Source organism: Chelonia mydas, chromosome 15 (genome assembly GCF_015237465.2).
Source record: "Chelonia mydas isolate rCheMyd1 chromosome 15, rCheMyd1.pri.v2, whole genome shotgun sequence".
Taxonomy (NCBI): Eukaryota; Metazoa; Chordata; order Testudines; family Cheloniidae; genus Chelonia; species Chelonia mydas.
Genome location: NC_057856.1, coordinates 29662921 through 29678380, shown reverse-complemented (window position 1 = coordinate 29678380; position 15460 = coordinate 29662921). Strand labels below are relative to the sequence as shown.

At 52.3% G+C, this 15460-nt stretch overlaps 1 protein-coding gene across 5 annotated transcripts in view; it reads right to left on the bottom strand.

The window, feature by feature from the left end:
• FAM222A (family with sequence similarity 222 member A) overlaps positions 1-14869 on the bottom strand; it is a 105720-nt gene extending 90851 nt beyond the window's left edge. For 3 of the 5 annotated variants that reach the window (XM_037879002.2, XM_037879001.2, XM_043529523.1), the window contains exon 1: positions 13918-14867. The gene's annotated coding sequence lies outside the window, so the exon portion shown is untranslated. Of the gene's footprint in view, positions 1-13917 lie in introns of all 5 variants that reach the window. The other 2 variants (XM_043529525.1, XM_043529524.1) reach the window with 1 other exon arrangement.
• Between the last annotated feature and the right edge of the window lie 591 nt (positions 14870-15460).

The window sequence follows — 15460 nt, the reverse complement described above, 5'->3', positions numbered from 1 at the left end:
CACTGGGACACGCTACACACATCTCCAGGACTAGGCCCTTCACAGGTTTCCCACTACCATCTTGTGTACTTTTTGCACATGCCATACCAGTTTCTTAACCCACTGCTCTGTTACGGTGCCCCATGGAGTTATTTTAGTCACTGGGTAATGAATACATGCTCTGAGAGTCCCATCTCCCTTCCAGCCACAGCCTCAATTGCTATCCTTCCCCTGGTGGCCATCAAGACAAAGGCTCACTTAACATCTCCATTTTTTCATGAGTTGCTTACCAGCTTACTAAGCCCAGCTGTCGCAGTGCATTTGGCCCGTTCCACCAATCCCGAGCTCTGGGGGTAGTAGGGAACCTCTGATCAAGTTCCAGTATCTCAAACGTCCCGGGGCACCTTTCCCACAAATGCTGGACCATTATTACTTAGCCTTAGCAAGACCCCATCTGAAGAACACCTGTTTGACCTTACTTGCCATGGTGGCTGTACACTGCCGAGTTGGGATGGCTTCTCTCCACCTAGTAAGCGCATCTAGTTACCAAGAGACACTCCGGTGTCGTTCACCTGTATTCTTTCCCAAGGGCCCATCAGAGTTTTCAACCTTAACACTGAGCAGTGGGACTCCCAACACTTCCTGCGGGAGCCAGAACTCAAGATCAAAGAAGAAAGTAACAATTTTCCTATTGCCAGCTAATACCCCAGCTGGAGCCTAGCGCTGCACTGTCTGAGGTTACGAGTTATTCCCTGCAGGTGTTCAGCCGACAGCCTAACGCACTGGGCCTTTGGAGAACAACCCTGGGGCAGACAATTCTAATAGGAAACCAGGGCTCTTCCTATGGCAGAGTACCTCCAGCTACACAGGGCCGTATGCAGCCAGCCAACAAGCAGGTCAGAGCTCACATGTCCTGTGGGGAAAAGCCAGTGTGGAGAGCAGCCCTGAGCGACACCTGTTACGGGAACTGGAAGGCCTGTGTTAGCAGGAGCCACCCGCCGCTCCATCCCCAGGCTGCCAACGGCTGTATTTTAACCATTAGGCTTTTTATTGTTTTTGTTAACAAATGTATCATTTGGCTTTGGAAATTCCTAGATCACCAATAATTGTTCCCCGGGGAAAAGAAATAAAGACTTGATACCCCCTTGTTTTGTAAAGTCTGTAAAGAAAAGTCGTAAAAATAGCTTGTTATCTCACCTATTCAAGCTCCGACTGTATGTTATTGCTAATTGGGTATAACGTCCTTGTCCTGTTCTGCTCTCTGAAGCTAAATCAAGAAAGGTGGCACTGCTGCGAACTAATTATATCTCTGGCCTGCAGACTCCAGCTTGTCTCTCCCTTTATTGAGTTAAAAAATGGTCACCAACCTTAATCCTTCATATCCCCCAGCATTAGGGCTGTTGAAAACCTACTGCGTCCATCTGTGTTCCTGGCAGACGCTGAGAAAGACAGAGTCCATGGCTGGGAGGGGCACAGGCCTCGGGGCGGCAGGTCTCCAGCCTTGGCTGTGCCCCGGAGGAAGCAGGGGCAGACGGGCCCAGGTGACCAGCAATGGGAGCAGGAGCCTTTTGCCTGTTTGCGTTCAGCCGGCAGCATCCTTCATTGCTACACGGCAGCTGCCAGGCAGGAGGGGCACGCCAGCTTAGCTGAAAACTCCTGTCCACCAGGAACTCTTATAGCTCTGACCCAGGGCCCATTGCAATGCGCAGGCTCAATTAGGGTTTGTCTACACCCCTGTGACGTGGGCAGTGAGGTCACGCTTTATCGCCAGGGCGAGCTCTCCCAGCAATTAAAAAAAAAAAACCCACCCCAAATGAGGGGTGGTCGCTTTATTGCTGGAAGCTCCTGGCGATGAAGCGCTGTCCATACTGGCGCTTTTCAGCACTAAAACTTGTGTTGCTCAGGGGTGTGTTTTTTCACACCCCGAACGACTAAAGTTCTCGCTCTGAAAGCGGCAGTGTAGACACAGCCGTGGGGAGCGCCAACACTGACCTACCTCTCACCTTCGGGGTAGGCGGAGGGAAGTCTACAGCTCAGAGCTAAGGCACTGGGGTACGGGAAAGCTTGCATCGTCATGGCACATTGTACCCGCCCTTTAGGTAACAACGGGGCTTCAGCCTGCGTGTGTACAACCAAGGTGCAGGGAGGGACACGGGAAGAACCCTTGCCACGGGGCAGGGCAGGCCTGAGCTGGGGTGACTGACGTTACCAAGTGCCCAGTGCACACAGGGTCCCAGCCACGATGCCAGATCGCCGGCTCTCTTCTTACCCAGCGTTTAGGCCGTCCTTGGCACTCTTCTCTTTCCAGCCCAGAGCAGGGCCCCTTTGCTGTAGGGCATCCACAGGGAAGAGGCTGCGCTAAGGGTTACATTGCTACCGGTTCAGTCCCTGCTCTCTGAATGCCACACGGGGCAAAAGGCTGTCCAACAGGAGTGACCCCTGCCGCTATGACCCAGCCAGTGCTTGGAGTGCCAGGCCGCAGGGGTCGGAGGCAACGGACCTTGGCTGTGCTGTTATCCAGAAAAACCTGACTGACCCTGTCACTCTTTTCCAGAGTGCCCAGGAAGGTTGGAGCCCCCCCCCCGCCACAGAGCTGTTTGCTTTGACAGAGCTACAGCCACAAAGCTGCTGACACAAAATCCATGAGAACCTTCTCTCCCCGGGGCTCCCCTTGGGACGTAGCAGCCCAAGAGCCGTGCTGAGATCCATAAGGACTGGGTTTGTACACCACCATACACGGGGCACTCGAAAAGACCTAGGATCAATATGGAAAGTCCCATATTCACCCCAAACCAGAGTTTTAGCCCCTTTTCAAAACTATGGTGCAGAATAGCTCCTCAACAGGGGCAGAAAGAAAACATCCTGACCCCAGAGCAGCGTTCTGCTGGGGATCTGTCACTTTTTCAACAAGCATTTTCCTTTATTAACTTCAGCAGTTGCTTTTATACCCAGCTCATTAGACAGCATTAACATATAGACATGTCTTTCCAGGGCTGGGACCAGACGCTATTACTGGATTGCTGCAGATCTACATACAGGGAGGTGGTTAGGGTGTTTTTCCAGTATACTTTATTCATTCTATCCCCAGTGATTTATTCTCTCAGAAACTCATTGCCGACTGTCTAGATATTATGCATCTATTCTGGTCTGTTTAATTCCCATTGACATTAATGGGAATTACACAAGAAAAGATAAGCCCTCCAAGATTGTAAAACTACAACAGATATTAATGGAGTATTTCTATTACACGCACGCTCCGATTCAGTACTTCGGAAGCCAGAATGGGGCTGCAGAGCCCTGGAGGCAGTGAACCATCAAGAACAAAAGACAGAAAAGGTAGCCAATGAAGAATATACATAAACAGACTCAAATGCCATATTACATGGAAGTCAGCAACTTAAATGATTCCTTGACCTGGTCTTAACAATTCAGGATTGTTAAAAAAAAAAAATAAAAAAAACCCCACTTCTCTAATTCCCTCCCCCACTTCTATTGTTACAAGTAACCCCAAGATCACGAAGACTGCAGAAAATAATGCCCCTTTATCTGAGTCTACTTTGGGCATCTGACAGTACCTTGCGTCAAGTCAAACCTGCGACTGCCCCTCTACGATCAGTTTCCCTTCTCTGTGGGTTTCCCAAGAGAAACATTTTTTAAAAAGCTAGGAAAATGCGACGGCGAAAGCATGAATGTTCTCCGGGTGACTCACAGGAAGGTCCTGAACCTCAAGTTGTTGGCAACTCATTTTTGGAACTGACCCCACAGCACTTGGACGATGGCCCTACAAGCCAGAAGGATTTCTGACGTGCCATTCCTTAATTTTATTTCACTCACCTTGGACAGAGGAATAGGCAGCTCTATTTCAGTTCGCTTTGTTTATATTTGTTTTCGGATTCTCGGGCACGAATACAATGCTGCACTTCTGAACTGCAGAGCAATGCACTGGATCTAAAACTTAGCCAGCGTCTTCTTAAAAGGGAAAACTGTCCTGGTCTATATCAGGCTTTGTAGACCTCTTGAGGAAAAAACCGAAGCTTTGATGCTTCAAACTAGCCAAGGGCATCCCTGTAAAAACTGATATTCCCCTGACTACTAATAATTAACCTGAATCACTTAAAGCCTCTTTCAATTTGTCAGCTTTAACTGCCAGCTCTACCCAGGAAATCAAACCAAGCACGTATATCCAGGCAGTGTGTATGGGGGTCGTGAGGGGATATCAGAGCAAGAGACTAGGTCAGTAAACATTACCCAACTCAGTGGCCCTGCTTCCGGCTGTATCAACAACAGTACAGGGGCACACACACGGAACAATCTGCATCATGCGAACAGTCTTGTAATTCAATAGCACTAACGGGAATATTTACATCATGCAATTAGCAACAGTGCAGTCTAAAACTGACGGCCAAACACCCAGGCAGGACCTCGCCCTATAGAAGCGGTGACCTACAGTGGCTAGCAGCATCACCAACATTAAAAAACACCCAGCAGTATTTGCATCTTTCCTCCCCACCGCTCCCTTGTTGCGGAGCGGAAGCTGAATTAGAAAGCAATATGAATATTTATCTCTGACAGCTAAATCTCTTCACTGCAGAGTATTAAGGCTTTATTAGTGTTTGGTTACCACTGATGATAAGCCAGCTTTAGTTCTAGCCTGAAGCATGACAAAAATGACCTACAACAGGCAGATGGTAAAAGCATAGAAGATTCCTTGATTCCAGGAGTGGGGGGGACCCCATGGAAACGCATGCATGCACCCACACTCCATCTATCAGTGGGCCAAGAGCTCAATTCAGACCATCAATAACCGGTTAAAATCCCCCTTTTTGCTGCTTCACCTGCTGCGGCTGCTCTTCGCTAAGCCCTCGTGCCTTCGCAGCTCCTGCTCGGGAGCGGCTTGTTCTGAGGGGTTTGGGCGTGTGCGGCTTGCCATTTTGGGTTACAAATGCTGATCGACTCTCTCTTTAGCAAAAGGAATCCCAGGGGCTATAAAAATTCCCAGCAGGCTCTTGTCAGTTTCAGGTCATTAACTTTCTTTCATTGGGAGTTTGTTTACAGTGAGCCATAAATAGATGCTGCTCACTAGCAAAAAACACACACCAAAAACCCCACCCCACCCAGACCCTGAAAACGGCTACGTGGGAAGGGGGGCTGGGACGGAAAGAAATCCACATTACTAATATCCTGCTCATCTTGCACAACAATTTAGAAGCGTGACCAGGGAGAGAGAGCTGGTGCACGGTCCCCCAATTTGTCCTACAGGGACGCTGCTGGCTTCTTACTCCCCTCAACTCAATCTACCCTTGCTTAGCTCTGAGGGACCCAAATTAAACAGGTGCATCACATTTTTCCATGGATTTTTGTTTCCACCTCTCTATGTGTCAAGATAGAGTTGGCAGAAGCAGGCTAGGCACTGGGTCACGGGTCTCTGTGCCAGCCACATTCTTCAAATGCCAAATTCAAGAATTACCCTCAGGAAAGTTCACTACTCCCTCCTCCCCCCGACCCTGCTGGCCAAGCCAGTGGTATTACAACGGTCTTTGTAGGCCATCCTTCATGAACCCACGTCAGCCCTGCAGGGCCACAGGGTCAGCTCATAAACAACAGGCCGCGGGGGATGGTTCTCCGTGGTCAAGTTAGGGCTAAAGCTCCCATGTTTATTGAGATGTTGGGTTGGGCTTAGTTGATGCAGTTCATGGAATTGTGGCATCGCCCCCACACATACACAGAGCCCAAAGGGCACCCGACATGTGACCACCATCAGGAATGCGTGGGGCTCCTAAGAATGCAACAAGGCTCTCACTGCAAACAGCATCGGCAGGAGAGCCTTTGCCAAGGGCAGCACGTGGCTGCTTTCCTGAATCTCTGGGTTTCAGAATTCCTGCGTTTCTACCCAAGCACTCAGGATGAAAGCCTGGCCGGGCAGACAGACAGCCTTTCTGGATGGCAGGGTTGTCGTGCGCAGACGTGGGCTGTGAAGACCTCCACTCTCCAATGTGCTGAGTAGGGGATGTGTCCAGACTTTCTCCAAATGAAGACTGCATTAACAACTGGCCCAGAACGCTGGGTCCACGCATGATCTTCATAAAGTAACCTGACTGCACTCACCTAGTCTGTAATATGAAGGACTGGAGTTCAATGCCAAGTGGCCAGCTCCCTGTGCATGCTGGGACCTGTACTCTCTACAGGCCATACGTCCATATTAAGGGAGAAGGTGGCCAAGGCTGAATTGCAGAACACTGATGTGTATATGGCCTGCAGGCCATGCCATGCAAATCTCAGGTCGCTATCCAGGGCCCATGTATTCTGCATGACGGAAGCAGATACCGCCGCCCCCCCCCCCTCCAAAAGATGGTTCCAGCCTTTAGGGCAGTAAAGAAAGCCCCTTAAATGTGGCCCAACTGTAAAGAGATGCAGCTATCTCTGCCCCAACCTACAGACAGCCTGGAACAACAACCGAGAGCTGCAAACTGCCCCATTTATCTCGTTGGAGATGGACTCTGAAACCTAAAAATGAGAAAGTAAATGTCAACATTGTTAACTATTTCACAGCCTGCTTGTTTTAGAGCTACACTCACAAAGTGTTTTCATCCCACAATCCCAAGGCACCTCACCGGGTACCAAAAGCCCCTAGTGTCTCCAACTCAGCTTCCAAAGTCTCCAGCTTCCCTCTGGGAACCCCTAAAATGCAGCTACGCATTATCACCACAAACACTTGCAGCCATGGGAGAGCGAGAGCCTAGGTGGAAGAGTAAGATGCAAGGAACGTATTACCTAAACCAACACCCCGCAGATATTACACAAGGCAACGGCTCATCCATTAGTCTGAGTTCCAAGGAAGTATCTGGCTAACCCAGTGGTGGCTGGAGCCAGGCTGTATGTGTGACCAATTAGCCATGTGAGTTTGCCTCATGTCGATGGGTTTGCTGCATTCCATGTTTTAGCGCCGGCCAGCCAAACCCAAGTTCTAACCTCACGTGGCAGATCTTCAGTCAGTTCTCGCTGCACAGGGAGCAGCTCCGCAGGCTAACAATCTATGCTCGCTTTCCCACCAATGCAGCTATACCGGGGCGGGGTTTAGAAAAGGAGTGTAGCATCCACACAGCTCAGGACGAGCGATCTCTCAGAATGGCGCTGCTACAAGCCCTGCTGCCTCTGTATATTTATTAAGAGAAGTTCATGGAGTGGAGTGGTCCTAACACACAAAGCTTCAATTTGTGAACATGCATCCGACGAAGCGAGCTGTAGCTCACGAAAGCTCATGCTCAAATAAATTGGTTAGTCTCTAAGGTGCCACAAGTCCTCCTTTTCTTTTTTTTGAAAGGAGAAGCACTCCCCCAGCCCTAGTGGAAAAAATCCATGGAAAGTGATGATCATCGGATAGGGGATTCAAGGCCACGCCAAGCCAGTCAGCTGTTACTGGGACATACAGTACTAGACAACCCTGAGTGGGAAACAGAATCAACCACGCTTTCACTCCAGGCAGAGGTTCACTATAAATGTAAGTCACAATGTGCCCAGAGGGCCACAGCTTTTGGGCTCATTCTGTTCCTCTGCAGGGTGGGGCTTTGCCAGTCCTAAATTCCCAGGGAGCCGTTTCCACTTTACACGGAAAATAATTTTTTTAACTATATACCCACGCAACCTGTAGTCAGAGCAACGCAAATAGCCCCTTCTCCCCATGTAAATTAAAACACCCATTAGGCAGATTTCAAAAGATGTCAGTAGGCTTATAATTATCCACGACATCCTTCTGAGATAAAAGTGATTACCGGGGATGCAAATCACTTAGCAACCAATCAGTGCCCCCAGAGTGCAAAGCACTGACCAGCCAGCCATTTTCGCCTCCTCCTTTTCTTCCCTGCACCGAGCAAATACAAACACAGATAAAAAGAGGCACAATAGCTCTTGACACGCAAATAGGTTAACATAATAAAGCCAGCTTTAGCCAGCTCACTCAAGGGAGAAAAGCAATTCTGAGGCAAGCAGGAGGTAATAAAACAGGGCTTTTGTGTTCCTGGCTTCCATTCTCACCCTGTGCCAGCTTTGCTGCATTAGCTGATAGGAATCACGGTTTGATTGAATTACCTTTCATGAATATTAGGGTTTTGAGGAATGTGCAGGCAGAAGAGAAAGGAGAAATGTCTTATTTTCTCATGCATGCGCGCTGCAGAAGTACATCAATTTCCACAATCACTTGCAGGAGGACGGGCTCCCTCTTTGGGAGCATGGTCTCTGCTCGGAAAGACGTGTTTCTGCGGATGCAAATCCAAATACCCACCACCAGGCAGTTGGGTGGCACAAGCAAAAAGGCCAGCCCGATCCCAGCCCAGCTGCAGATCAACCCTGTAGATACACATCTCTCGTGCTTGCAATGCATGTGTATTTTACTAGTGCACATGCATTCTACTCACCGTAAAGTGCTGGCGAGACTGGTACTCCGTAAACAACTCTCGCCCGCCCGGCAAAGCTTTTAGAAACCCAATTCTAACTAAGATGAGGGAGGGGAAAACCCACTAACGGAAGCAATGGCCAAACAAACCGCAATATCTGACATTACTGGGGAAACAAGGAAATGGAATATGCAGGGACTTGCATTTTCCCTCAGACTGGGCGCTATAAAAATAGAATCCCCCACGCCCCCACCAACCTACAGCTCCAGCTCAGTCACAGCTCCCACAGGGTGCGGTGTAAGAGCCGGGTATTATGATGAATTATCTTGGAGATCTGGCCACGGAGTTTAGTTACAGGATTTTCGAAGAGGCCAGCGTTTTACTGACAGCTGCGTGAGATACACCTGCCTCTGCGTCCGAGGTGCTCCCGGGGATCTGTGACTCAGACAGTGCGCCTTGCTCTAGGGACCCTCTCAAACCGCCCCTCGAGACACCTGTTTGAGCAGGTGGGGGAAAAGAATGAATTGGGGGAAGCGTGTGCTGGTCCCTACTGGACATTTATCCAGACCGTCAGATCACCCAAGTTTGCCGTGCCTCTGGCTAGGACTCACTAGCAGAGGGCGTGCGAGCGTCAGGGTGTGCGAGGGTGAGGTGGCCTGGCACTGCACCCACCGCTGACAAAGGAGTTCAGCCACAGCTTGCTGCACCAAGACAAGCCGACTGCCAAAGTCCAGCCCCTTCTGCAACAGAAAGGCCCAGAGCATTAGGCCCGTGAAGAAAGCGCCCCACATTGGCCCTGCTTGAAACAGAAGAGTACAGGGTGACTGCAGAGACGGTCACTGTGCACCCATCAGCCACAGGGTCCGGGCCATCTCAGATCAGGTACCGCGGCTGCCGGCAGGCTGTTCGGTGGCTTGTGAGAGAAGCATTTGGGTCTCAGTCAGTGCCCAGGGGACATCATCTCTCCAGCAGAGAAGGCAAGCAGTAACCTCCCCGTGCTGGCCGCGAGGGACACCCCCTCCAGGTCAGGCTTGAAGTTGACTGGCTATGCAGGGAGAAGCTGGCACTGCTGCTGACCACGCCACACCTGTGCTGAAGATCACTGGGGAACCGCAGGCGCCGGCACCTTCCACAAGGGCTACGCGCTACGTTTACTCAATGATACCAAAAGAGCAGCATCATGGGTACGCAGAAGTTCTTAATTAATGAGGCACAGACAGAGGTGCGGGAACTGGGGGGGGCTGCCGCAGCCCCTGGCTCAAAGTGGTTTCCATCATATCCAGGGTTTACAGTTTGGTTCAGTGGCTCTAAGCACCCCCACGACATAAACTGTTCCAGCACCCCTGGGCATAGGACTGGGTGATGCAAAGACCTAGTGTTCGGGATCACCCTCAAACACCTGGGATAGCTCACTCCTACCCCCAGTCTCAGAACGGATGGCAAATTGTGATATTTACCCACCCATAGAAAGCCATGACGAGAGAGCACCCAAATCAGAGATTCCCTCCGAAAGCTCTAAAGAACCACAGCATATCAGATGCATTCGATGGTAGCTCACGAAAGCTTATGCTCAATAATTGTTAGTCTCTAAGGTGCCACAAGTCCTCCTTTTCTTTTAGCATATCTGAAGAACATCACAGAAAGCGAAGTACACAGCGCAGCTACAAATTGGGTTCCACGGCTTCCTAACAGGGACCTTTTGTTCTCCGCAGGTCGATAGGGGGAAAGAAATCAGCGCCTAGCTAAGAAAGTGAGCCATTAAAAACCACTCTAGTTTCTATTCAGAATAACTGACCAATCACATCATTCCATAGGTTTCTTTACTCTGGCCTTGGGATAAATATTCAGAGACGTAGATGTTTAAATGTTTAATGATTGGTCTTATTTCTACTGAACATATCTTGCAGCTTGAACGGCGAAAAGAACTTGCACTGGTATTTACTCAACTGTTAAACTGGCAAGGAAGCTGTATGCAAGAACAGGAAGGAATGCCAAGTTCCTAAAGACCAAGATTGGCTTCCTCCCCTTTTAACCAGTAGGGACTCAGAAAGACAAAAGAAAGGCTTTTCCTGCTAATTGGATCAAAGCACCCTTACCTAATTCAGACACACACACACACACCCCAAGCACCTAAGAATCTTCCAAAAAGAGTCAGCAAATGATTTCCCAGACTAGATTCAAATGTTCCCTAACACATCAGTTCTATTTTATATGTTTGCAGTTTCTTAAATTGAGAAGCTAAGTGAGGGAACCCACACACTGGAAAGCTGTTTATCAAACTCAAATGCCCCAGCCAATCTTTCCCCTTAACGAGTACATCTGACAAGTCCTCTTGTGCATAAATGGGTTACACTTCTGCTGCATTTCCTGTTTTCCTCCAGTAATTGGCCATGTCTATTAGGAACATTACAAGTTCCTCTTCTCTCCCTTGCAGTCATACCTGTTATGTGAAAGCTATTGGCAGGTTACATTTTCCTCTAGCAAGCAATGTACTTTTAAGAAGTTCACTTAAAAACGTCAGATGTATATTATGAGTTGACACTGCGCGGACAGAAAGATACACCCCTCTATTAAACCAGTCACTTGCAATTTTGTTGTGTGTATCACTTATGCATGCCATTTACTAAGGAATGCACTACACGACTACCTGAAGTAGTGCAAGCTCAGAATGGGAACCTGAGAGGTGCCTAAGACATGTGACTTACAAATACATTTCCTAACATATGCCTTTCACTGGGTTTCATTCAAAATGTGACAAGATTAATTTGGTCAGAATCAGAGCGAGCACACACACATCTTTATTAATAAATGAAAACACAAGCCCTATAGTTAAAAAGTCTACACTAGAGCCAAGGAAAGCCATGAACACTAGATCCTTCCTCTAAGCTCAACATTCGTCCCACTGCAGTAACCGGGGACACTTTTACCGAGCTGAAAGAGAACAAAACCAAACCTTGGAATTTTAAACATTCACTGCCACCACCTTGAGCAAAAGCATGTTATAGCTGAGTGTGCTCTACCCTTAGGAATATGCCGTCGTGACAACCAAGCAACGAGAGGTAACTGGCACACAGGTTAAGTGTCAGAGAAGCCACACAAAGGGAACGAGGCATGCACAGTGCTGTAAGAGACGAAATACTGTCGGCATCTTGAAGCATCAAGAGCCAGTAATGTCCTGAGTATTTGATCCAGTCAGATCATCTCCCCTACAAGCATCTGGCACAGTACAAACACAAGATACCATTTTAAAATTACACTCCTGTTCTTCCCTGGAACTAAATTTACAGTGATGAAGCAAACCCTGGGTATTTTGCTTTGGACATCCTAAACATTCCCCGATAAGCAAGTGCCATCAGACATCGGACCTTTGACTTGGACTGCTCAATATTCAAACATCGTATATTTAGCATTTTAATTGTCTTTATTTGGCAGCTCTCCTCAAAGCCAGATTTAGATGCTCTTACAGGTTCTTTGTACCTGGCACTAGGAACACCTCTAACTTTCTGTTCTCTGCTCAGCCAGATAGGAAAGATATTCTGATCATCCTTGGTCATGTGAAAGGAACTGACCTCAGCTTAAACAGCGGGAAGCCACAAAATGCCCAGCAGTGTTATCCATTTAACTCTTGCAGGCTGTTCTGCTTTGCTTCTGGCAGTTCAAATTTCCCTGCACTGAAGTTATAGGAGATATTATGGGGGATTCTCTCTCTACCCAAGAGCTAGTTTGAATGCATTTCAGGAAATTTGTTGGGTTTGAAGACAGGTCTGTCGATACCCAAGTGGAGAGAGCTAGAAGTGTGAGAGAACAGCTTCTAAAGAAGAAGATTTCTCAGGTGTTTTGTTCTCCTTCTTTGTTACTCGTGATATTCAGATAAACACAGGGGCTGGCATTAAATATTTCACGTTTCTTCCCTTCTCATGAATTCTGTTTGCAACAACCTAAGTGTTTCCACAACTACCAAGGGATCCAGATGTTAGGCAGAAAAACAGCAGCAAGAACAGGTGGGTTATTTTTCCTGTAAGAATCCAGTTCCACACCATCAGGGTCAGTGATGAAACTAGAAATATATATAAAATATACATGGAAATAAACTATCCATCTCTGTCTCATGTGGAAAACTTAAAGAGACACGGTCCTTTAAGGAGAGAGTTGTTTGCATCAAATACATATCCAGTAGTTCAGCCAAAAGAAAAAGGAGAAAAAAACCCAACATTCTGGTTTCATCACTGAATTGACAGATTAAATTAAGAGGAAAGAAATACATAATCGCTGCTTGTTGAGAAAGAAAGCAATCCTGAATACGCCAGAGCTCTCCTTGAAACAATCTAAGCAGGTAAATCTGCCAGGTCTGCCTGAGCTGTCCCAGTTTGTGTCGCCTAATATGTCATTGGGGTTTATTAGCACTGGACATAACCTTTCAACTGCTCCTCATTAAGCTGAGAAGCCCCTTTCAGAGCTAAAAATACCAGAAGGTCATCCCCCAGGTCCCAACAGGAGGGGCCCAGCCTGTGTTAACAGAGTCAGAGCTGCTCGGCTCAAGCACACAAAAGAATGTAGCAGGAAGAGGACATTGCTGGGTTCACATGTGCCCCTTGGGCGGGGAGAGTCTTCCACCACAGATCCAAGCCGGTCCCATGCTTTGAGCCAGTGGCAGGTATTTAGGAGAATCTATCTCTCTCTCTCACCCCCCCACCCCAGAGTCAACACCTAGTTGGGTTTCCAGGCACTGCACACAGCCAGGGCTCCTGGGCTGGGTGACACCCTGGGGCAGTTCACAGCTGGGTGAGAAGAAGCCGTGGCAGGTGCCAGCTGCATGGCCCTGGGAGCACAGGGTGCGAAGAGCCCAGCAGTGCCTCAACTCGGGAGCAGGGGGAGTTATTCGCCAAGTTAGCACTCGCTGACCGGGCCATGGCCTGGGCCCCGGGGGAGGACCCCGCAGGGAGGAAGCAGCCGGAGCAGCGCTGGGGCAGGTGGCGGCGTTGGGGGGCTTTGGGTGGTGGCAGGGTGACCAGACAGCAAGCGTGAAAAATCAGAACAGAGAATGGGGAGGAAATAGGAGCCTATATAAGAAAAAGCTCCCAATATAGGGACTGTCCCTATAAAATCGGGACATCGGGTCACCCTGGCTGCTGGCGCCCCGAGGCTACACGCGATGGAGAGGAGTCGTGCGTGCCCCCCCGGGCCGGGCTCGGCACAGCCAGGGGTCCCACTTGTCCGACGTCCGGTCCCGAGCAGCGGCCGGCAGCGGGGTCGGGGGCTCCCTTGCCCCGGAGGGGCTGGCCCCCCTTCCCCGCCCGCCGGCCCCACACCCCGGGGAGCCGGGGCCAGCTCCGCGCCGGCCGGCCCGACCGCGGCCACACGGCTGCCCCCGACGCCGAGCCAGCCCAGCCCGGCTCCGCCTGGCGCCCGGGGCAGGGCAGCCGGGGTCGGCGAGAGGAGCGAGAAGCCGGGCGGAGGAGACCGGGGCAGGGGCGCGGATCCCGGCCCGGCCGGCGAGCAGACACCCCGGCGGGAGCCGCCTTCCCCCGCCGCCCAGCCCGCGACTCACCATCCGCGCTGCGCCGGGCGCCGCCTCTCCAGGACGCTGCAGGCCGGAGCGAGCCCCGCGGCCATGAACCGGCGGCGGGGGCGGGGGGTAAATCCCGGACAACAGCGACCAAATCCTGCCCGGGGAAAGGGCAAATCCTGGCCCGGGGCCCGGGCGGGCTGTGGGCGTCACGCCGGGTACGAAAGGCCCATCCCGGGGCAGCGGCGGGGCGGAGGTCGCTATTCCGGGGGCAGCGGACCGCGGGCTGCGCTGGAGCAGGGGGGAGCCGGGGGCGAGTGGCTCCGGCGGGTGCAGGGGCGTCGTGTCGCGGGGTCCCCCCCTCGCGTGCAGCCTCCAGAGCAGAGACGAAGGGCGACGGGCGGGCGAGGCGGGTTACATCCTGGGGGCCCCGCAGCAGCGGGGCGGCTGGTCCTGGGGGGTCCCCGCGCTCTCTGCAGGGAGGGGGTTTCTTTGTGTGCCGCCCGGGAGAGCCCGAGGATCCGGCGCGGCTCCCGCCTCTGCGCAGCCTGCTCCGCTCGCTGCAAACCGGCCGGCCAGGGGGCAGCGGCAGCTCCGGCGCCTCCGCGCCCCGTCAGCCCTTCATCGCCGGGCGGCCGAGGCCGGAGAGGACGCGCCGCCGGCCCGCGGCCCCGCTCCGGAGGGGTCGCGGCAGCTCCAGCCCCGCTCGGGCGCCGAGGAGGAAGCAGCCCCGGCTCGCCCCGGGGACGCCCCGGCTGCGGCGCCTCCTGCCCGGGCTGCGGGGAGGAGGGCGGCGGCGGCGGCGGGGGGATGCACCAGCTCCGGCCCCGCTCGCCCAGCCTGCTCCGGCGGCGGCGGCGGCTCCTGCATGCACCGGGGCGGGCCCCGCACGCACGGGCTGCAGCGGCGGCTCCGGGCCCGGCTGCGCCCCCTCCCCGGCCCGGCGGCCCCGCTCGCGGCTCCCCCTCCTGCCCGGCGCGCGGCTCCGGCGACACTGAGCGACGGAGCCGGGGCCCGGCACCCGCACGCGGCTGAGCCCCGCCCCCTCCCCGGCCCGTTACCAGGGTGACGCCCTGTAGCGTCCTGCGGGGGCGGGGCTGCTGCCACGCGTTCTTTTCGCGGCAAAATTCAAAGGCAGCCAGGCCGCGGGCCGCCCCCCTTCAGGACTACAGGCCCCGGCATGCACCGCGCCGTTAGCCCCCTCCCGGGCTCTGCCTGGGGGCCGCGGGGCAATCTGGGAGTCGTAGTCCGCAGGGGGGCTGCGACCCCTGCCTTCGGGCCGGGCCCATTGTATTGACAGCACTCTGGGACGGGGGCTGCTGGGCAGGGCGTCCCGTGGGACGGCCCTGCTGGTACGCTCCTGGGAGAGACACTAAGGCACATGGGATCTTGAGGGGGGACCCGCTGGGGATCACCTGGAAGGGGATTTATGGGAGGGGTGCTCCTGGGCAAGGCGTTTGGGGGATGCTGAGGCATCACTTGTGGGGCTCCTCCAGGAATCTTGGGGGTCCCATTCCGGACATCCTTTAGGCTCAATGGGGTTGCAAGCCAGCTGCTATACTATTCTAGCAGATGGTTTTGTAAC